Consider the following 18,570-nt stretch of genomic DNA (forward strand, 5'->3'; position numbering starts at 1 on the left):
ATATATATATATATATATATATATGTACATAATGCAGTTTTGAATCTCCCATATTGTGGTTTTAACACCAGTTAAAGTTTTAACAAAGTTAACGTTTATTTTTATTTTTTTCAAGGAATAAAAATATTAAAAGCACAGCCAATCAAGAAGTGTGCTCAGGACTAATATTCTACCATTTATGCAACAATTAGGACAGCGCAGACCGAGTCTCGGGTGACGTTTCGTTCTCGAACCATCAACTTCCTCAAGCCTTAGACCTAGATCTGGCAGTTATCTTGGATTCAAATCTCTTCGCAACTGTCGTCCACTCATCTTCCAGAGCAGTGAGTGAAAAGAGTATTAAACAGTAACTACATCACCCTTGAGGATGGTCAAGATGGCTGAGAGATATGCACACTCAACTCTAAGCCATCGAGCCTGGTTTCAAATCCAGACCCAGTTATAAACTGGCATCCTGGTGTTTCACAGATAGGGTGATTCTTCAATGTGTATGTTGTGCCTTGGATGGATGTTAAACTGGCATCCCTTCTGCCGACAATAGTTGGTGAATGTTAAAGATCCAAAGGTGTCCTTCGCAAAGAGTTGGTGAGCTATCGCTAGCACCGTGAACAAATTACAAATTGCTGCCCTAACTACTGCTGGGAGAGGGATGGCAAACCACCTAGCATAACCCCAGGCCTATAAACTGGTTCTGAAGAACTTGCGCTCTGTATCACAGAGGATGGTACATCGTATCGGATTGGACATCACCCTTGATGCTCTGCTCAGTCAAGGTTGCATTTGGTGTGATGTGGTGTTACATGGATAGGCACGAGTGTTGTATCAGCACTTTTGTGCTCACATACTACTGGGACAGTGATAATACCCACCCTGGAGAATCAGACCCCCATGTACCCTGCCTCAACTCCTTATGGTGTGTGGGTAATGCGTGCTAACAAGCTTGTTGTGTAATTCACAGAATGAGCCAATTATTGAATATATAAGGCTAACAGTTCCAGAAGAGAAACAACGGAAGCTCAAACGTTTTTATAGAATGCACAAACACCTTGTCATGAACGAAGAGCACACCTTTGGCTAGCATACCCATGTTTGATTTTGATGACGTGTTACTTTTTTCGCATGAGGATGGCATAATATTCCTCTGTTGTTATGCTTTTGTGGGGCCTACAGTTAATCAGCAGGATTCCCTTGTCATCGCAGAAAATCGAGGTCACAATGTTGCTGGGTGAGGACTGGTTGCAAAATTTACTGGGTGGTGGTGATCCTTTGTGCTTTCATCGCGTGGATTTCATTTTGGTTTCAGGATCCCCCTGGGGAAGCCACATTTTTTCACCAGTTACCAGATGAGGAATAAAGTCAGTTGGATATATGTTGAACAGATGAGATGCTCGCAACATGATACCAGCCATTACTGTTCATCATCATTGCTGAGATTTTGTGGGATCAATCTTGATGAGACCTTGAACATGCCAAAGTGTTTGGGGACAACAGAAAATTATTCCTTGATAAATTCCAACTTGTAAGGATATTTATGCAAAGTTATTACAGCAATACTCCATGATTAAGGAAATACAGTTTGTTTTGTCCTTTATGATAGACTGAAAAATAGGGGCAATACCCCTGGGTGCCCTGGGTATATTAATGATACTTAGGAGGAATTCAAAGTGAGACAGAATCAGCAGAATGTATCAATGAATCAATGTTGTCGCAAATACCTATTTTGGGGGGCAACTACCCCCCTCACCCATAAATCCCCTTGAAGCACAATTTTTTAAAATTATTTTTTAAATAGCGTGAACAAACTTTGGTACGTCGCAAGTGATGAAGGTTGTGGTCAAGTTTCATCGAAATTGTGTGTGGTTTCAGAGAAGAAAGCATTATACATATTTTGGGGGGGCAAGCTCTCCCCCCCAACCCCCGTATACTCCCTCAGGGCTCAATTTGTATTTTTTTTTAATGCCATGAACAAAATTTAGTACATACAGAGTGATATGAAGGTTGTGGTAAAGTTTCATCGAAATTGGATGTGTAGTTTCTGAGAAGTTGCAAGAATTTGTGGACGGATGGACAAGGCGCCATCCCATCCATCCATCCATCCATTGGGACGATACTCTGTGCAGAGCATTGGTGCTGCCTATGCAGTCTCCTTAGCTATTGGGCACAATCCTGGATGGGTCGCTACTCCGACACAGGATACCAGCAAGCTGGCATTCATTTTGCCGAGCTCAGAAGGATGACAGGCAGACCTGAGGTGAACATAGTTTTCAACTCAGAGTGTCTTTTGGTTCTTTCGAGTGAATCGTAGCCTTTCTGCCTCAATTCTGGCATACATATCCACAACAAATTGGTGGAAGAGATCTTTGCAATGCAAGAGGTCATTGAAATTACCAGCTCTCAGCATAATCCTGTTGGCATAAAAGTCCATGGCAGAAATGTTCTTTTCACTTGGCAGTTCTGTTGCTGGGTCTGTTTGTTGTAGTTTAATATCATATCCATCATCACCCTGCCAGAAAATTAGTGGATACTGAAGTGCATCATATGATGGGTGTGTCTCAGCAATGCTCTGGAGGGCATTGTTTCTGAGTTGCAGCACAATGTCTCGATCGCCATGTTGTTCACCAGCTAGGTTGACGGCCACTTCTGATGTGGAGGGTACACTGAAGCATCACTGGTGCTCCCCTGCTGGGGTTTTGTCTGAATGAATGAATGACAATTTTGTACTCGGGTGTCATATTCTCCACGGCACACTTGAGACTCCAAACATAGCGGTTTTCACTGTGGAGCATATCTTGCAACTGCAACACCACTTCCAACATGGTTTGAATGACATTGTTGCAGCGCTGTTCAGCCTGCTTTGCATTGTCACCAATGAAGTAGATCTACAGGAATTTTGGCTCTTCATTTGTCGTTACTGTAGACTGCCAATTTGATGATAAACCTGTCCCTGCACTTTAAATGTGGGCATGTAGCCAGATTCTCTGGTCTCTTTTGTGGTGCTGAAAGATGTCATGTTGAAGCACGAGTTGTATCTTCTGATTTTGCTTTGGAAATTACTTGCATTTGGATTGTTGACTGCCAACAATGTACGAAGAGGTTCAGGAGGAGCATTAATTTGGGGCAACCGAACCTTGCGACTATTGCAGCATATCCCTGGAGCTTCTCCTGTCCACTTCATCACATCACAGTGCCTGCAAGTAATCGACATTGAGCCAACAGCAACAAATGGATCAGAAGCATGATCCAAGGCTGGATTGTAGGAGAATGCAGACTTTTCTTTTGCCCTCCATGGCTGTTTCCTAGATGTAGCCATTCTTATTGCGGTATTTGCCTCTCGTCTTCTTTCTTGCTCTTGAGGAGTTCCAGCTGCTCTGGATGCAGCCATTCCCGTTGTATTTGCCTCTCGTCGTCTTTCTTCCTCTTGAGGGGTTAAGGCTGCTCTGGATGCAGATTTTGTTGTGGTATTTTCCTTTCATCTTCTTTCTTCCTATTGAAGACTTTCAGCTGCTCTGGATGCAGCCATTGCTGCAGCATTTTCTTCTCGTCTTGCTTCTTGCTGTTGAGGAGTTGAGGCTGCTCGAGGTGCAGCTTTCGCAAGTCGTTTTTTGTCAAGTTCGCTTCTTGAACATTTTCTTCTTTTGGTAGGAGCCACCTTCCTGTGAAATAAAGGAGGGAGACAGGGGGAAGGGGAAAGCGAGGAAAGGGGAAGGAGAGTGATGCCTTACCACACGTCACAATGCACTCAGGGAGGGAGGGGGTGCGAGGGTGAGGAGAGAGTGTGTGTGTGTATATATATATATATATATATATATATATATATATATATATATATATATATATATATATATATATATTGTTATGGATTTCAGAATCGGATCTGACTAATGCATACAAACAATTAGGTCCTCAGACAGTTATTTCCCTAAACGCATGTCCAGGATAGACCCATCCCCATGTCTGGTGGGATTCTAACTTTGATGCATTGGAAAAAGGTAGAGAATAGATGCCTGTTTTCTGTTTCTGTTTTCTATCAATGCCTGATTAATTCTTTATTTGTGTGAAATTATTTTGATTGATTTGAATTCACCTATTTTCACGAGAAAGAAATAAAATTCTTCTGTTTATTTATTTCTTCCTTATTAATAAATTCCTTGTTGATGTTTCAACCTGTCCATGCTTGTCCTTTCCTTCCATTGATCCAGCATTGTCCAAACCTAGATAGAGTGGGAGATTATAATTCCCAAACTAATTAACCTGTCATCGTCGGCACGCACCAGCGGGAAATGCTCGGCCACCCGACTTAAGATCTAATCAAGAAAAGATTGGTGCATCGCCGAGGGCGCATTCCCCGGTCAGGAAGCCACGTGGCTCGAGTGAAATGGCAAAATTAGACGGACACTGGAACTCGTGGTTAACTGATTGGCGTTCATGGTTGTAAAGCAACCCACTGTACGATGAAGTTAATTGTGAGTGGTGGCCCCAGGTCCGACTCTTCTGAGGAGAAACGGGGATTAAACCCACTCCTTATACACTTGGTACCCATGGCCGTAACTATATATATATATATATATATATATATATATATATATATATATATATATATATATATATATATATATATATATATCTTCTTCTTTCGGCTGCTCCCGTTAGGGGTCGCCACAGCGGATCATCCATATGATCCGCATAGTGATTTGGCACATGTTTTACGCCGGATGCCCTTCCTGACGCAACCCTGGTCGCCTCTTACGACACAGGGATATGGTACACCTATTTTAACCGGGGTATACACCGGCCCAGTACACCGGTACTCATTTCGCCGACCTCGGAAGGATGACAGGCTGAGTCAACCCCCTGGTGTATTAATTCAGTGGCCCAACGGGGCTTGAACTCAGGACCTTTTGGATCCCAAGCCGCTGCCCTAACCACTGCGCCAACACACCAGGCTACTATCTATATATATATATATATATATATATATATATATATATATATATATATATATATATATATATATATATATATATATATATATATATATATATATATATATATATTGTTACACAAATGGCTCTTCGTATGCTACTAAATATAGGATTAACCCAGATCCCCCATTAAATGCATGTTTAGCCCGGTTGTTCAGTAATTGGACATTACATGTGTGTCGGGAGGTGTCACAGGCTGTTATTTGTTTGTGCAGTGGTGGTGGATCGAGAGCTTCTTCTTCTTCCTCTCTCTGGACAATAGTCCCCGCCCAGCGCTGAGAGGGGTAGTGACCAAAAAGAGGAAGTGAAATGAAGGGGTAGTTTGTCGGCTTCGTAAAGGGGTACGCCCCGAAAATAAAAGGTGGTAAGAACTGAGAGGACGGAGTTGAGCAGCCGGGCTTCGAGGCGGGAAGGCAAGAGAGAAACGACGGGTGTCGAGGCGCGATCTGCTGGATGAGCAGTGGGGCTTGGAGGCGAGCGTGCACCGGGAAGGCAAGATAGAAATGACAGAGCCTTTGACTGTCCCTACTCACCTCACGGCTCGACGACGTCTTGGAATCCCATGGACCCAGCCTGCCGGAGCCCAGCACCTCAATTTGGACTTGTCTGGTGAACAAGCCAGGCCTGGACTTGTATGCTGGACCTTGTGAGAAAGCAGCTGAAACCCATCGTCGATCTGACGGTCTTGTGCCGTCGATCTTACACGGGGTCAGAGCGCGCGAAGGCCGCGTGCGGTACGACAAAGGAAGACGAGCGCCATTTTGCGACGCGGCGTTCTCGAGCTTGGGGCACGAATCTGTGGACATCGGCTTGTTGCGAGCCGCATTCATGCTTTTGACACTTTCCTCCGTCCATGAAACATCACCAAGTACTCTGTCTTGTCTGCATACTGTCTATGTCTTGTCTGCATGTCGTTTAAGGCTTATCTCGGTAGGGAGCCCCTCAAAACCCGTAATCTGTAGTTCCCTCGTTAAGAACGGGTTATAGCCTAATTAAAGCATTGTCGTGAACGTTTTGCTTGTGTTGTGTTCCCCGATGTGCCCCAATAAATCTGGTCGATTCGTATGAAGTTGCCGCTTTGAGTGAATTCGTGCCGCGCTGAGAAACGATCCGCCCGATTTGGTATATAAAACCAAAATGGTTACAGACTGGCAGAAAACGCTCGGCATCTGACAGAACCAGTCTGTAACCGTGGTCTATTTCCCCAAATGGTAAGGTCCAGGGGTACGTTGGTATCGCAATTGAAGACGCGTGACCCGAGGCCCGTCCCGAGACAGCCGGCGTTATAAACCCCGGAGACGGCGCTGGTGAGGGTGGCGCCAAGATTCGGTTGAGAATCCCGCCACTGCTGAATCCATAACAATATATATGTGTGTATATGTATATGTATATATATATATATATATATATATATATATATATATATATATATATATATATATATATATTGTTGCGGTATTCGCGCCCGCCGGCGTGCTGACGGCCACGTAACTCGAATCGCGGCACGTCGCCCACCGGACGGACAATCCAGTCGTGACCCTCTCGGACTAACGCCGGGAACCAGTCACGGGTGGACCTTTCGGTCTCACCGCGATCGAGCCAATCAGCCCCCGCGTGGGATAGGGTTGCTCGCCAATTTCGACCTACCTAAGTACCCACGCGGAGGGTAGACCGGGCGATCGCACCTCGCCGCAGGTCGACTTCGGACACGGGCCACTTAAGCGACCCGTTCCGTACTATCAGAATAACCGAGCGGTGTTATCGTCGACCTCGACGGTTCGATTAATTATCGGGCGTATTCAGCCCACTACCAACCCTTTACGTGAAGCAAGATGGGGATTCAATAGAGGAAAAGACGAAGCGAAGCGGGAAACAGTTCAACACAAAGCACATTTATTCGCGGCACACGGGAGCACACATATACAATTCCACCAAATGCACACAGAAAAGACACAATGTAATTTACACAAAAAGCAAATGTAAAAGCGAAAACACAATGCAGAGCTAATACCGACTACCGAGCACACAGCAACACTTATACAATTCTACTTCACAGACGGCGCCGACAACACATACCCAAAACCAAGGAAAAGAATACCCTCAAGGATGAGGCGGGCCTGAGGCCGAGACCGGGTCGCGCCTACCCGTCTGGTGATGAGACGCGGAGCGGCGATGGCGCCTCAACTCCGCGGGCCTCGCGGACAGTGTCTGGTAGGGGGTGGGAAAGGGGCCCCCTTGGTCGCACTATCTCAGCGCGGGGGGGAAACAGGAGGGGGTTGCTGATGCTCGGGGTATAGAGGATTTTTATTATCCCGCGACGAGCGTCTCCACCTCGGCCAGGTCGCGCTGTCGGCCTCCCTGGGGTGCAGCTCCCGACGCGAGCACCCCCTCGTCTGGTGTCGCTGCCTTTCCACAGCTCCGTCCCCTCCGTTCCGACTCCAACGCACACGACGACCAGCTCCTTCTTGCCAACTCCACCGCCCGCGAAGTCTTGACTCTCTGTTTCCGACTCTCCTACTCTCCTACTCTCCGCCTCTGGACTCTCCTGGACTGACGAACACGGTCCTTTTATCAGCCCCGTAGCTTCGCCCTCTCATCTTTGACCCCCTCCCTTCGACCTTTCACCTCGCTCCCCATTGGCCCGAGAAAAAGTGGGCGTGAAGGCTTTTTGATCCATAAATTTGCATATATCGATCGCCCTGGGGGCGGGGCCAATTCGCCCCTCGCTCACCAATTGGACGGCAAAAAGTGGGCGTGTGTCGTTTTTGATCCGTTTTTGAAGCACAAAATCCGTGATTTTGTACACGCTGTTCGGCGCGCGCCCTGCACGAGTCCAACACCGGTACCCACAGCGGGGCAAGAACGGTGGCGATGTGACGGTTGCGAGGTGTGACAGGAAGGTCGTGGCGGTTGTGGTGAAGCGGCGTTGTGGTTGGTGGTTGATGTTGTGGTTGTGGTGGTAATCATGGCGGTTGGTCCAAAATAAAGATAGCAAAAGAAAAACGGCTATCCTGAAGAGTCGCAGCACGCATAAATGACATGTATTCCCACTAGACAACGGGTTTGGGCCTAACTACACATGTACTTACCGAGATACCTCACCTAAGGGACCTGAATGGTGGTTTGCGAATTTGGTAACCACAACAATATATATATTTTATGTGTATATGTCTGTATATATATTGTTGTGGTTGAGGAAATTCGTAAGCCACCATTCAGGTCCCGTAGGTGAGATATCTCTGCAAGTACATGTGTAGTTATCCCCAAACCCGTTGTTTAGAGGGAATAAATGTTATTCATTCGGGCTGCGACCCTTTAAGATAGCCGTTTTTCTGTTCTATCTTTATTTTGAACCAACCACGCCTCAACCTCCATCACACAACAACCTTAGCCACCACGCCAGCCATCGTCACCAACTACAACCACGCTCCAACCCGCAGACAACAACCACAACGCCAATCCTCACCACAGAAGACCCTCCACCATATTTTATATATATATATACATATATATATATATATATATATATATATATATATAATATTTCTATTATAAGGGGGGGTGGACACTTATCCAACCAAGACATTGTAGTTTTATATTTTAAATTAATTTTCTGAAATTTGTATAATTTGTTTTTCACTTGGAAGTTGTGGGTTACGATGTGTAAATAAAGGTGGAAAAAGTCTTATCTCCTTTCATGCAATTTAATTCCAGGCTAGAAGGCAACAAAAGATGAAAATTTTGAAAAGGGGATGTAGATGTTCTACAGGCACTGTACTCTCTTGGAAATCCTCTTGAAGAAGTTCAATCACTCAAACTCCTGGGTTTAACTGTCAGCCATGATCTTTCTTGTAGAAAACCATATTTTGGCCTCTAAAGCCAGCCACCGACTAGGCATCCTCTGTCGAACAAAGTCTTTCCTTGGCACACCTGAATTCCTATCCACCTACAAGGCCTTGACCCACAGCTTAATATGGAGTATTGCTCTCCCCTCTGGGCTGGTGTCCCTGCCTCAGCTCGACACCATGGAAACCAAGGCGTTCAAAAATTGATGGAATCTCCCATGAGGAAGCTGAGTCGATGGGCCTATCACTTTCCTATTGCAGACAGGTCGGTGGTCTATGTTTTCTACCACATTTTTTCTGGGTGGGCTTGCACCCCTTGCTCTTTCCATGCTCCACCCCCAACATCCCCTCTCCCCCACCTCAGGGTTCTTCAACTCCAACTCTACCAACTCCATTCTGATGGAGTATGTGGTCTACCAACTCCATTCTGATGAAACTCCCAAAATCCAGAATCACTGCTCACCTCCACTCATTTTATCCTCCACCTGTGGAATCAACTTTCACATTCCCTTCAATCTCATTCTTCCCTTTTGGTCTTCAAGACAGCGAGTCACCACAATCTCAGATAATCTCCCATGCAAAACCACAATCTTTTCTCCCCTCGTTAAATTCCTCCATCCCAAACCCACCTCCTTTCAAATTTCCAGTTTTACCCTCCGAAGATTTTGCTTCTGAATCCATCTTGCCCACCCCATGAACCCTTCTCCAACCATCATTCCTCCCCACATCCCTTACTTGTCCTTTTCTCTCTCTGTTTTGTCCTTTAACCCTGCTGTTGTTGTCCGCTCACTCTGTACTGTCCATTGTGTTCTAGCTCATGCATGAGCCTTGACCATATGTACAACAAAATAAAAACCTTCAGATGACCATTGAGACAAAAACTTTCGAAGTTTAAACTTGATTTGGTGTCTACCGATACCCCATCAGTTGAAAGGGAAATACATATTACGTTTGTTCTTCTTCATTAAATTTTTCATAATTCGCTTGTGCGAACAAAATAACTCAACTGCGTTACATCGCATTTTGTTTTATGGAATATCCTAAAATCAGGTTACATTGATGTCAAAATTTTGAAATATAAACGTGTACAAAAAAAAGGATTTACCTCCTTCGAAAAACTCAGTTTAATTACATCAAACAAACGATTATGTATAATATATTTATTGAAACTCAAACTGTAAAACATCAATCATAACTGCAGTGCATATTGCGCTCTTCCAATATCTGTTTCTGTATCTCCGATAAACCATTCATGGCCAAGAAAAGAGATCAGTAGAATTTTATTTGTAAAGCAGCGCAAGCACTCAATAGCCTTAAGAGTCACAACGGGGAGTTTAACATCCACCTGCAAGTTCTCGCGGACGTTACCTCCGAAGAATGGCTTCCTCTATGAGTTTATGATGCAACCAACGCCCTCCCTGCCAGCGAGGTGACTTTGCAGCTGAAATTTCCCCGTTCAAGTCTATCCCTTCGGGGTCGTGATCCGGGGATCAAAACCATATTGTGCAGCAATAGGCTTGCATCATTTCTGGCGGGAAGAATATTACGAATATTTCGCCAGGGCACTGGCACACACTGGCCTACTCTTTTCCAAGAGGGGTGTTTAACGCACACGAGGGACCAGCATAAAAGGACAGTCGGCGGTAATGTCCTCTCCGGAGGACTTGTCGATGCAATTACACCCTGCCTGCGAAGCACCAAGGCGACTACAGTGTCTCTGGATGTCTATCCATTCCCAAATGCTTGCTTCGTGCCCCGCACGTCCTCTTGTCAGTCTTGCACCCCCAAGCGTGCGCTGCTGCCTTCAGGAGCCAAACCGCTCAATTTTTGGACAACGTCAGCCCATTAAAGGCTGGTTTGGCGGTATCAGTGTCAAACAATAATACACCGTAAGCGTTTGTTGGTGTGTGCGTTTTGCAGCTCTTTGTACACGTGGCACGTCCAAACACGGTGTCCACCGATATTAAAGGGAAGAAGCGATTGACACGTCGAGGGGTCGTCCATATATTACACGTAATGGAATTAGAGGTTCCTAAACGCTACACAACGCAGAAGACCAACCTCCACCAATGGACCATTGATCCACACATCTCGTGTGTGCCTAATTTAGAGATAGACCACCGGTCCTCAAAAGCACAGGCGAGCAAAATAAATAAAGAGAGCTCTCATTTGAAACGGTTGCGTTGTTACGATTAGACAGATTTGAAGTTTAATTCATCAGGATGTGCGGTACATACCGAATGAGTGCGGCTATTAAAAGAGACCTTGTGTGTTGTGGAGGAAGAAGGAGCTCTGTGTTTTCCCGCCAAAGCACGCACGCTCAGGCGCTTCATTCACGTCGTGCTGTCGGCGAAACCGCCTGAAGATGAAAACTCCGATTGGGCGTTATCCGATGTGCTGTTTGTAAGCTGCCTGACGTCATAAACACAGTATTTGTGACGCGGTCTGGCCACAGAACACACGCGTAATGTACTTCTTGTGTTCATGCAAGGAATGAATCCATGGAAGGAAAGCACAGATCGTGGCAGCACATGGACTCCTTATAAATGGTCCAGTTCGTCGCTGTGTCAGAAACCCATGTGTGGGTTTGTACCGAGTCAAACCGTTACCAACGATCTCGCACACAATGGTGGCCATCCATCGGGCGTGGACGGAGAGTTGTGGTGGTGATGGTGAGGGTGGCGAGTGTGGTGGTGTTGAGCAGGCCAAAAAAAAAATGCGAACGAAGACCCCAACAAGGTAACTGAGAACCTCAACAGACAGCGGGGTGGCCAAGGATGCGCTTGGTGAAGGAAATAGTTAAATAATGCTGTTAACTATATTCAAAACGGGTGTTTTAATGAACCCAAACACCCAATTTTCACTCTTGCACTCCCTTGGACTTCCCTTAGTACGCGTGCAAAGTATCAGGCTGATAGGTTTTATGATTTTGGAGTCATAGAGGAGACACACATTTCTTATTATAGACTAAAGAGATCAAGGTAAACACTGTTATAGTTGAAGGAGGTTATATGTCAGAAATACCTTGAAAAAAACATGTTCAAATCAAAATTCACTGGTTGTAAAAGTATTCAGCCCCTTCGGTCAGTATTTGGTGGAAACATCTTTTGCAGCAATAACTGCTATGAGTGTTTCGGGGTTTATCTCTACCAGCTTTGTACGGTGAGATGGTGAAATCTTTGCCCATTCTTCACGTGAAAATTGCTCTGGTTCTGCCAAGTTTGATGAGAATCCTCGATGGACTGTAATCTTCAAGTCTCGCAATAAATGTTAAATTGGGTTCAAGTGAGGACTTTGACTGGGCCACTCAAGAACATTTATTTTCTTATTATTCAGACACTCGAGTGTGGCTTTAGCTTTGTGCTTCGTTTCATTGTCCTCAAATGTGAATCTCTTTTCCAGGTTCAGATTCATGGCTGACTCAAGCAGGTTTTCAACCAGGATTCTCCTGTAGGTTTCACCATCCATTGTCTCTTCTATCCTGACAAGCTCGCCAGTCCCTGCTGACGAAAAGTAGCCCTACAACGTGATGCTGCCACCACCGTGCTTGACGGTAAGGATGGTGTTGACTGGGTGATGTGCAGTGTAAGGCTTGCACCAGATGTAACGCTTTCAATTTGGCCCAAAAAGTTAAATTTTTGTCTCGTCTGACCACAAAACCTTTCTCCACATGCTTGCAGTATCATTAAGATTATTTTTCGTAAACTCCATACGAGCTTTTAGATGAGTCTTTTTCAGTAACTGCTTCTTTCTTGCCACCTGTCCATAGAGGTCAGTTTTGTGAAGGGAACAGGATATTGTTGATCGATGAACACTGGCACCAATCTCGGACATAGATCCTTGCAGATCTTCCAACCATTATTGGATTTACAGTGACATCCCTGCTTGCAACTACTTAGTTTTCTAGTTTCCTGCTTGCCCGGCTGCTGAGTTTGGATGCGCGACCTGATCTGCGTAGTCTGGGTGGTACGATACATCTTCCACTTCTTAATGGTGGATTTCACCATACTCAAAGGGACAATGAGTCAATTTGAATTCTTCTTAAAACCCTCTCCTCGACAGTGCTTTTCCACCACTTTATGTCTGATATCTTTAGAAAGCTCCTTCATGTGGTGCCTTGTTGGTTGACCAAATGAGTTTCACCTTAAAATTCCTTAGATAAGTAGGTGAGCTTAATTTTTAAGTTAAACCACTGATTACATTCAGGTGAATCCTATTACACTTATTTTGTAAACTTTCAAACAAATAATTTGCTCCTGAAGTGATTTAAGATGAATGAGACAAAGGGGTTTGAATACTTAGGTAACTGAGAATTACCTGAATTTCTCTGTTAATCTCACTTATTCACATTTTATCTGCATTTTTTAGATTCATCATTTTGGAGTAGTTTGTGAAGATTGCAAGTGTGAAATTTGATTTGAAAGCATCGTGAAATAAGAATGGAATTCAATAGAGCGCATACCTCTGCCACGGAATGCTTGATCCACGAGAACTTATCAGGCCCAATACATTTTTGAAATATCATTCTGTTTATCATTGGTGGTAAATCATGACAACACTGCAACTCAAGTATTTATCCTCGGTTAAAACAAGCCGGTCTCTCGAGCGACGTGTGGTGATGTGTTCTGAATTGCACAGTGGCACTTGTTTTGAATTACATGGTGGTCAGGTGTTTTCAATCACATTGCAGTTATGTGGTGGTGAGGTTTTTTTAATCATATTGCGGTTACATGGTGGTGAGGTGTTTTTAATAACACGATGGTTAGGTGGTGGTGAGGTGTTTTTAATAACACGACTGTTACGTGGTGATGAGGTGTTTTTAAGAACACGGCGGTTATCTGGTGGTGAGGTGTTTTTAATAAAAAGGTGGTTACGTGGTGGTGTGGTGTTTTTAATAACATGGCGGTTATGTGGTGGTGAGGTGTTTTTAATAACACGGCGGTTACGTGGTGCTGTGGTGTTTTTAATCACATTGCAGTGACGTGGTGGTGAGGTGTTTTTAATCACATTGCGGTTACGTGGTGGTGAGGTGGATTCTAATAACATGGAAGTAACGTGGTGGTGAGGTGTTTTTAATAACATGGAAGTTACGTGGTTGTTTGTTTTTAATAACATTGCAGTTATATGGTGGTGAGGTGTTTTTAATAACATGGCAGTTACGTGGTGGTGACGTGTTTTTAATCACGTTGCGGTTACGTGGTGGTGAGGTGGTTTTTAATAACATGGAGGTTACGTGGTGGTGAGGTGTTTTTAATCACATTGCGGTTACGTGGTGGTGAGGTGGTTTTTAATAACATGGAGGTTACGTGGTAGTGAGGTGTTTTTAATAACATGGGGTTACGTGCTTGTGTGTTTTTAATAACATTGCAGTTATATGGTGGTGAGGTGTTTTTAATCACATTGTGGTTACGTGGTAGTGAGGTGTTTTTAATCACATTGTGGTGACGTGGTGGTGAGGTTTATTTAATAACGTGACGGTTACGTGGTGGTGAGGTGTTTTTAATAACATGGCGGTTACGTAGTGGTGAAGCGTTTTTAAAAACACATCGGTTCTTTGGTGGTGAGGTGTTTTAAATGACATGGCGGTTACGTGGTGGTGAGGTGTTTTTAATAACACGGCAGTTACATGGTGGTGAGGTATTTTTTAATGACATGGCGGTTACGTGGTGGTGAGGTGCTTTTAATAACACGGCCATTATGTGGTGGTGAGGTGTTTTCAATAACACGGCGGTTAACTGGTGGTGAGGTGTTTTTAATAACATGGCGGTTACGTGGTGGTCAGGTGTTTTTAATAACATGGTTACGTGGTGGTGAGGTGTTTTTACTAACACGGCGGTTACTTGGTGGTGAGGTGTTTTTAATAACATGGCAGTTCCGTGGTGGTGAGGTATTTTTAATAACATTGCGGTGATGTGGTACTGAGGTGTTTTTAATCACATTGTGGTTACATGGTGGTGAGTTGTTTTTAATCACATTGCGTTACGTGGTGGTGAGGCGTTTTTACTAACATGGTGGTGAGGTGTTTTTAATAACATTGCAGTTACGTGGTGGTGAGGTGTTTTTACTAACATGGTGGTGAGGTGTTTTTCATAACATGGCGGTTACTTGGTGGTGATGTGTTTGAAATAACATGGCGGTTCCGTGGTGCTGAGGTATTTTTAATAACATGGTGGTTACTTGGTGGTGAAGTGTTTTTAACAACATGGCGGTTACGTGGTGGTGAGGTGTTTTTAATAACATGGCGGTTACTTGGTGGTGAGGTGTTTTTAATAACATGGTGTTTTCATGGTGGTGATGTGTTTTTAATAACATGGCGCTTACATGCTGGTGAAGTGTTTTTAATAACATGGCGGTTACGTGGTGGTGAGGTGTTTTAAATGACATGGCGGTTTTGTGGTGTGAGGTGTTTTTAATTACACAGTGGTTACATGGTGATGGGGTGTTTTTAATAACATGGCAATTACGTGGTGGTGTGTTTTTAATGACACAGCGGTTACGTGGTGGTGAAGTGTTTTTAATATCATTGCGGTTACGTGCTGCTGAGGTGTTTTTAATAACGTGGTGGGGAGGTGTTTTTAATAACACGGCCATTATGTGGTGGTGAGGTGTTTTTAATAACATGGTGGTTACGTGGTGGTGAGGTGTTTTTAATAACATGGCAGTTACATGGTGGTGAGGTGTTTTTAATAACACGGTGGTTACATGGTGGTGAGGTGTTTTTAATAATACGGTGGTTACAGGGTGGTGAGGTGTTTTTAATAACACCGTGGTTACGTGGTGGTGAGGTGTTTTTAATCACATTGTGGTTACATGGTGGTGAGGTGTTTTTAATAACATGGAGGTTACATGGTGGTGAGGTTTTTTAATAACATTGTGGTTACATGGTGGTGAGGTGTTTTTAATAACATGGCGGTTAAGTGGTGGTGAGGTGTTTTTAATCGCATTGCGATTACGTGGTGGTGGTGTTTTTAATAACATTGTGGTTTTATGGTGGTGAGGTGTTTTTAATAACATGGCGGTTACTTGGTGGTGAGGTGTTTTTAATAACATGGTGTTTTCATGGTGGTGATGTGTTTTTAATAACATGGCGGTTACGTGGTGGTGAGGTGTTTTTAATAACATGGCGGTTACGTGCTGGTGAGGGGTATTTAATAACACGGCAGTTACGTGGTGGTGAGGTGTTTTTAATAACACGGCCATTATGTGGTGGTGAGGTGTTTTTAATAACATGGTGGTGAGGTGTTTTTAATAACATGGCGGTTACATGATGGTGAGGTGTTTTTAATAACACGGTGGTTACATGGTGGTGAGGTGTTTTTAATAACACTGTGGTTACGTGGTGGTGAGGTGTTTTTAATCACATTGTGGTTACATGGTGGTGAGGTGTTTTAATAACGTGGAGGTTACGTGGTGGTGAGGTTTTTTAATAACATTGTGGTTACATGGTGGTGAGGTGTTTTTAATAACATGGCGGTTAAGTGGTGGTGAGGTGTTTTTAATCGCATTGCGGTTACGTGGTGGTGAGGTGTTTTTAATAACATGGCGGTTACGTGGTGGTGAGGTGTTTTTAATAACACGGCAGTTACGTGGTGGTGAGGTGTTTTTAATAACATGGCGGTTACGTGCTGGTGAGGGGTATTTAATAACACGGCAGTTACGTGGTGGTGAGGTGTTTTTAATAACATGGCGGTAACGTGGGGTGAGGTGTTTTTAATAACACGGCGGTTAAGTGGTGTTGAGGTGTTTTTAATAACATGGCGGTTACGTGGTGGTGAGGGGTTTTTAAGAACACGGCGGTTACATGGTGGTGAGGTGTTTTTAATAACATGGCGGTTACGTGCTGGTGAGGGGTTTTTAATAACACGGCAGTTAGGTGGTGGTGAGGTGTTTTTAATAACACGGCAGTTAAGTGGTGGTGAGGTGTTTTGAATTACACTGCGGTTACGTGGTGGTAAGCTGTTTTTAATAACATGGCGGTTACGTGGTGGTGAGTTGTTTTTAATTCCATGGCAGTTCTGTGGTGTTGAGGTGTTTTTAATGACATTGCGGTTACGTGGTGCTGAGGTTTTTATCACATTGTGGTTACATGGTGGTGAGGTGTTTTTACTAACATGGTGGTTATATGGTGGTGAGGTGTTTTTAATAATACGGTGGTTACAGGGTGGTGAGGTGTTTTTAATAACACCGTGGTTACGTGGTGGTGAGGTGTTTTTAATCACATTGTGGTTACATGGTGGTGAGGTGTTTTTAATAACATGGAGGTTACATGGTGGTGAGGTTTTTTAATAACATTGTGGTTACATGGTGGTGAGGTGTTTTTAATAACATGGCGGTTAAGTGGTGGTGAGGTGTTTTTAATCGCATTGCGATTACGTGGTGGTGGTGTTTTTAATAACATTGTGGTTTTATGGTGGTGAGGTGTTTTTAATAACATGGCGGTTACTTGGTGGTGAGGTGTTTTTAATAACATGGTGTTTTCATGGTGGTGATGTGTTTTTAATAACATGGCGGTTACGTGGTGGTGAGGTGTTTTTAATAACATGGCGGTTACGTGCTGGTGAGGGGTATTTAATAACACGGCAGTTACGTGGTGGTGAGGTGTTTTTAATAACACGGCCATTATGTGGTGGTGAGGTGTTTTTAATAACATGGTGGTTACGTGGTGGTGAGGTGTTTTTAATAACATGGCGGTTACATGATGGTGAGGTGTTTTTAATAACACGGTGGTTACATGGTGGTGAGGTGTTTTTAATAACACTGTGGTTACGTGGTGGTGAGGTGTTTTTAATCACATTGTGGTTACATGGTGGTGAGGTGTTTTAATAACGTGGAGGTTACGTGGTGGTGAGGTTTTTTAATAACATTGTGGTTACATGGTGGTGAGGTGTTTTTAATAACATGGCGGTTAAGTGGTGGTGAGGTGTTTTTAATCGCATTGCGGTTACGTGGTGGTGAGGTGTTTTTAATAACATGGCGGTTACGTGGTGGTGAGGTGTTTTTAATAACACGGCAGTTACGTGGTGGTGAGGTGTTTTTAATAACATGGCGGTTACGTGCTGGTGAGGGGTATTTAATAACACGGCAGTTACGTGGTGGTGAGGTGTTTTTAATAACATGGCGGTAACGTGGGGTGAGGTGTTTTTAATAACACGGCGGTTAAGTGGTGTTGAGGTGTTTTTAATAACATGGCGGTTACGTGGTGGTGAGGGGTTTTTAAGAACACGGCGGTTACATGGTGGTGAGGTGTTTTTAATAACATGGCGGTTACGTGCTGGTGAGGGGTTTTTAATAACACGGCAGTTAGGTGGTGGTGAGGTGTTTTTAATAACACGGCAGTTAAGTGGTGGTGAGGTGTTTTGAATTACACTGCGGTTACGTGGTGGTAAGCTGTTTTTAATAACATGGCGGTTACGTGGTGGTGAGTTGTTTTTAATTCCATGGCAGTTCTGTGGTGTTGAGGTGTTTTTAATGACATTGCGGTTACGTGGTGCTGAGGTTTTTATCACATTGTGGTTACATGGTGGTGAGGTGTTTTTACTAACATGGTGGTTATATGGTGGTGAGGTGTTTTTAATAACATGGTGGTCACGTGGTGGTGAGGTGTTTTTAATAACATGGCGGTTACTTGGTGGTGAGGTGTTTTTAATCACATGGCGTTTACGTGGTGGTGAGGTGTTTTTAATAACATGGCGGTTACGTGGTGGTGAGGTGTTTTTAATAACATGGCGGTTTCGTGGTGGTGA

The 18,570-nt window shown here is 44.0% G+C and overlaps 1 long non-coding RNA gene across 2 annotated transcripts in view; it reads left to right on the forward strand.

Moving 5' to 3' along the window:
• Nucleotides 1-18,570, forward strand: part of LOC147034669 (uncharacterized) — a 256,838-nt gene that overhangs the window by 123,657 nt on the left and 114,611 nt on the right. For both annotated transcript variants that reach the window (XR_015059656.1, XR_015059655.1), the window contains one exon: nt 12,230-12,380. This is a non-coding gene — a long non-coding RNA (uncharacterized LOC147034669). The remainder of the gene's footprint in view (nt 1-12,229; nt 12,381-18,570) is intronic.

Source organism: Eptatretus burgeri, chromosome 1, assembly GCF_056783735.1.
Source record: "Eptatretus burgeri isolate ZD-2024b chromosome 1, Ebu_testis_v1, whole genome shotgun sequence".
NCBI lineage: Eukaryota > Metazoa > Chordata > Myxini > Myxiniformes > Myxinidae > Eptatretus > Eptatretus burgeri.